We start from the raw sequence: 6,115 nt of genomic DNA on the forward strand, positions 1-6,115 counted from the left end.
TGATCGCCTTCGAACCTCTAACTTTCGTTCTTGATTAATGGAAACATTCTTGGCAAATGCTTTCGCAGTAGTTCGTCTTGCGACGGTCCAAGAATTTCACCTCTAGCGTCGCAATACGAATGCCCCCGTCTGTCCCTCTTAATCATTACCTCGTGTTCCGAAAACCAACAAAATAGAACCGAGGTCCTATTCCATTATTCCATGCACAATTATTCAGGCGTCGCGCCTGCTTTGAGCACTCTAATTTTTTCAAAGTAAACGTGAGGGTCTCCGCCCACAACCGGTGAAGATCATAGACAGAAGCCCCCTGAACGCTCGGCAGCGAACAGTAACCACCGGTAGGCGGACCGTCCGGCCGGAGCTGAGATCCAACTACGAGCTTTTTAACCGCAACAACTTTAATATACGCTATTGGAGCTGGAATTACCGCGACTGCTGGCACCAGACTTGCTCTCCAATGGATCCTCGTTAAAGGATTTAGAGTGTACTCATTCCAATTACGGGGTCTCAAAAGAGTCCCGTATTGTTATTTTTCGTCACTACCTCCCCGTGCTGGGAGTGGGTAATTTGCGCGCCTGCTGCCTTCCTTGGATGTGGTAGCCGTTTCTCAGGCTCCCTCTCCGGAATCGAACCCTGATTCCCCGTCACCCGTTACGACCATGGTAGGCGCGTAACCTACCATCGACAGTTGATAAGGCAGACACTTGAAAGATACGTCGCCGGGACGAGCCCGTGCGATCAGCCCAAAGTTATACAGAGTCACCACAAGAGACGGACACGAGGCCCGATTGGTTTTGGTCTAATAAAAGCGCTCGTTCCCGAAGGTCGGAGCTCTGCTGCATGTATTAGCTCTAGAATTGCCACAGTTATCCAAGTAGTAAGGTACGATCCAAGGAACCATAACTGATTTAATGAGCCATTCGCGGTTTCGCCTTAATACGGCATGTACTTAGACATGCATGGCTTAATCTTTGAGACAAGCATATGACTACTGGCAGGATCAACCAGGTAACTTCCATCGTTCATCAGAACGTTCGGAAAATGCACTCCGAATCCTTACATTTCACGAGTCGCGACTATTTCAGTCGCGGGGGACGCCTCGACTACGGAGGATCCCTCAGTCAATCTCGCTCTTTGTGTAGGTATTCCCCGTGCAATCTACAGAGGTTCTATAGTCTCACGACTTCCCCGACGGCTTCAACGCCGCGGGGCGAGTGCGGAGGCATCGAGAAGATATGTGCGCTGGACACAGATGCAGAAAACCAATCAATTCCTTTAAGTACGGTTCTGCTCGTCGCGTCAACGGCACGGGGGCCGAGCCGCTCGCAGAGAGGCTGAGATAGTTTGGAAGCGGCCGGAAAGACGGAGAATACCTCCCCGCCGATCGCAGCCTTAGTAGCAGAAGAATAACACCCTCGATCCCGGAGGCAGCGTCCGACCGACCCATAAAGAACCGAGAACCGATCCGATCGGGCACGACAGACCCACAGTCAACGTTAGAGGACCGCTTTCCCGGAGGTAGCCAACCGGTACTAACAACCCAATCCCGTTGCCGAGACCTAAGACAGGTTCGCGAGATTACGACGCGTTTTTAAAACGCATTCTGTCTCGCGATCGACCACTGTTTCCAGCAGTCACCTGCTACTCATATAGGGCTACGGACGATCCCCGACGTTCCGCTCGTGATCGCGAGTGGCGCGCGCTTCGCCCAGCCACCAGGCGACCGGAAGAAGCCGCCGCGGGCGAAAATAATAAAAATTGTGCACTGGCAACCCGTTTCGCCAAACTAGTGCGACGTAGTATTTAGCGCTCTTCTCGGTGATTGGATTTTGAAGAAAATCGCGACTTCTCCCCTATTTGCATTTAGAAGGAAATCTCGGGTAGCGACTTCTCACTTTCTCGTGCTCCGGTATCGGACTTTGCAGAAAATCTAACATCGTCGGACTTTGACGGAAAACTCGCGAAGCGACTGTCACCTTATCGCGCGTTCTGATTTGGACTTTGCTGAAAAACGCGACTTCTCACATCGTCGGACTTAGTAGAAAATTTCACCTTATCGCGTGCTCCTATTAGGACTTTGCCGAAAATCGCGCATCTCTGTTTTTCCTTAAAATGTTTACATTTTGACTTTTCTTTAATTACTTTTTGTGAATTTTTATTAAAATGTTGATATTTATGAAATTGTTTCTGAATTTAAAATGTCAAGTAACATGTTAATTCACTCAAATACAAATTTATAGAGCTTTAAATACGCTGAAATTAAGTTAAATACCTGTATTTGCAGAATGTATTCTTATTTAGAACTCAATTTGGTGTAAATATTATAAAAATAATGAAATAAAAGCTTCGCATGTTGTTAAATACTTGATTCAAACCTAAAAGTAGGTCAAGCCCTTTAATTCTAGTAAATTAAGTTAAATGACTTGCAAAGTTCATATTTATATGCATTCGCAGAAAGAATTCACTTGTTTTTTCAAGTAATTCTTATTTAGAACTCAATTTGGTGTAAAGAATGTCAAATTAGTGAAGTAAAAGCTGTAAATGTTCTTGTATACTTCATACGAACTTCAAAGTAGGTCAAATTGTGTTAATGAATGCACAAGTTGTTTAGTTTCCTTCATACAATGTGTAGTGTATCTTCTAAATTCTTTAAGGAGTATAAAAGATGAAATGTCTTTCAAATTCAAACAATTTCTACTTTAAATACTGAGCTAAGCACAAATACTATCTTTTAATATGTTAAATTGAACATATAATTGAGTGCAAGCTTTAATATAAATGTATTCCTTCATGTAACATTCAATATCAATTATTTGTGAATGAATGTTTTCATTCAGTTAATTAATGAGCTGAATCTTTCACTAATGCAAAATATTTCCTGATATTGTAAACTTTCATTGATGTAAAAATTGTGTTAAATGTAAAGATATTCTTATAGTGTGATAAATACAAGTATATGGCTTGTATATTCAACTTATTAATGCATAAGAGTATGATTTCTTACTGCATTTTTTTGTGTATAGTGATAAACATTCATCTCCCTTCATGTTTCATCTAGTATCAATTATATTGTTCATTTATTTGAAATTTAGCTTCATGGTTAATCACTTGTGAAATGTTTAATCATACTGCTAGTTGTTTTCATAATTCATGTTGAGTGAAATCATTATATTATGTAAAATTCAAACATACAATTTGGATATTCAACACATTAGTGCTTATTACTTGTGGAAGGAAGTGATATGAAGAGGTAACAGTTGTATAAAGAAAGCTCAAGTCTTAAATGAATGTGTAATGTTACTTTGCATAGATATGATTTTCAATTCAACACATTTCTGCATAAAAATGTTATTACCAACTATATTTTGTGTGCAGATTCTTCATGTACTATTTACAATCAAAGAATGCATAAATTTCTTCAAATATTTCATCAAGAATCTATATCATTATACTCAGTATGTCTGTAAGCTTCATCTTTAATCAGTGTGAAATGTTTCATCATATGACAGGTTGTTCTAATTATTAAATGTTGTTTATAATGTAAGGAAATCTTCATCTTCAGGTAAATACAATTTATAGATGCATATTACTTGTTCAAACAAGTTGGCTGTAATGTAATGAATGTATATTGTTTACTTTCACTGTAAATGTAACCCTTTTCTAATATTAATGTTGTTTTCATGTACAGCATTCTCTTGTTAATGTTTAATTTTATGTTATATTCTGTTGAATACAGGCATAAAGCTTGTACATCCAATACATAAATGATTTACAGTCCTTTGTCCAACTATAATTTATGTGTGGGTTCCCATTTCTTCAAACAACATTTACATTCAAAGAATGTTTCATCTTAACTAAGCTTCATCTTCAAACTGTGCCAAATGTTCCCATTCTTTATTTGTAATACAATGTGAAATGCAATAACTTTCTCATATTTACAGTTGTTTATGTTTAATAAAGTTCAAAATGTGATTGACATACTTATTTCATGTTAAATACAAACATACAGTTTGTGGATTCTACTCATAGGTGTTTATTACTTGTTCAAACAGATTATATAAATAGATAATACTAACATGAAGAATGCTTACTATAAAGTATATGTGTAATTTCACCTTACACTGAAATTGTTACCTCTATCTAATATTAATGTAAAATTTATTTGTATTTATTCATATAAACATTATATGAAGTGTAATGTCATACTTATATTGTGTTAAATAGAGCCATACATTATTAAGACTGTTATTTCCAATTCTAAATAATGTATAGCTTCATTATACAATAAATGAATACATAGATTTCTTCAAATGTTTCATCCAGTATCTATATTACTATGTTCAGCTTCTTATTTACTCAAAGAGAAATGTTTCTACATATTACAAGTTGTTTCTAAAGTTCAATGTCATGTAAAATAGTTTGAAACTACAATATGCAAGTGCTTATTACATGTTGAAACAAGTTATATAAATATGTTTCTATAAAAGTCCAACCTGTGTGTAAAATTACCTTACAAAACAATTGTACACTCTTAATGTTGTAATGCATTCTTTGGTTCATGTGAAATGTTTCATTCATTGTTCATGCAAACACTGTATCAAATGGAACATTAGCAATTACTTACATTGTGTTATATATAGGCATAAAGTTTGAACATTCAATTGAAGAAGTTATTAAGAGTGTTTTTTACAATTGCAATATGTCTGCAAGATTCTTCTTTCTTCATACAGTGTTTACAATAAGAAGACATTAATTGCTTCTCATGTTTCATCAAATGTTTAAGTTAGCATATTCTTTAATCTATATGAAATTTACCCATTTTTACATCCAGTGTTATGTGAAATGCAGTAAAATACTCATAAACTGTTAACTATAAACATAACAAGAGCATATAACTTATATATGAAGTTGCATATAAAATGATTATTCTGTTAAACATTGTAATTGTTATCTTTCTTTTAATGTAAACATTGTGAGAAATTCTTATAATGAGATAAGTACAAACACTAAGCAATTATTTTCAACATTTCAGTTAATTCTGTAAACAAACGTCCACATTAAACTATGTCAGTTTATTAATGTAAAGAATACTCAAAAAGTCTCACATGTACTTGTTATGCATGAAACAGACCTTACAAGTTTCAATATTAAAAATGTTAACGTGTAAGACAGTTACATTCTTTTATACTGAGTGGTTTATATTTCCAATATCATTTCTGTCACATATCATTGATATCAAAAAGACATAAATTGTCTCTTATGTGTACACAAACATTGTAACAACCATCTGAATGCTAAACATGTAAGTGCATACCACATATAAAGCTGCATGTAAAATGATAATTCTTTAATTAATGAAAAACATTAACAAACATAGTAATTGTCATTTCTTTATGCTAATGATGTGTGAAATGTTTATAATGTGCTAGGTTATGATTTTCAATAATTCAGTAAATACTGTTTGTCGAAACAAGCTTACGCATTAAACTGTCACAGTTACTTGTAAGGTTTATTCTTGTAAATAACAATTAAATAATGTCAAATGTACTTGTTATTCAGAAAAGAACACATACAAGTTTTTATATTATAAAAATAAATGTATAAATACAGTTACATAATTATATATTGAATGGTATATCCTTCCTTCACCATTTCAGGAACAAACCATTGATATCAAACAGACTTATATTATCCCTGACATGTACACAAACATTATAATAACAATTTCAATGCTACATTTGGTTCAAATTTAAACAATTTTTGTGTAAAAATTTGTCACATTTTGTCTGATATACAATAAATGCAGTGTTGAGTACAACAAAGCCAATTAAATTTGTAAACATAATGCATGTACACTATTAGCATTATTATTTTAAAGCATTAAACATAAAAAGATACATTAACTTCAAATTACTATTAAATTAACAATCTTTAAAAAGTCATAAATTATATGTAATGCATTTTTTTCATTGGTAGTTCTTAAATTTGGGGAAAATGATCTTTGTATATGTAACGATGAAGAATATTCTGTGTTGAAACATGACATGTTTGTATGAAAATAACTAAATTACCTTATCCATAATGTTAATAAAATTTGGAATGTAGTAAAACTCTT

At 34.5% G+C, this 6,115-nt stretch overlaps 1 non-coding gene across 1 annotated transcript in view; it reads right to left on the reverse strand.

Moving 5' to 3' along the window:
• The window catches only part of LOC129961144 (small subunit ribosomal RNA), a 1,814-nt gene extending 803 nt beyond the window's left edge, over positions 1-1,011 (reverse strand). Inside the window, exon 1 of the ribosomal RNA XR_008783770.1 lies at positions 1-1,011. This exon is cut by the window's left edge and continues 803 nt beyond it. This is a non-coding gene — a ribosomal RNA (small subunit ribosomal RNA).
• Between the last annotated feature and the right edge of the window lie 5,104 nt (positions 1,012-6,115).

Source organism: Argiope bruennichi, unplaced genomic scaffold, assembly GCF_947563725.1.
Source record: "Argiope bruennichi unplaced genomic scaffold, qqArgBrue1.1 scaffold_25, whole genome shotgun sequence".
In the NCBI taxonomy this organism is placed as follows: domain Eukaryota; kingdom Metazoa; phylum Arthropoda; class Arachnida; order Araneae; family Araneidae; genus Argiope; species Argiope bruennichi.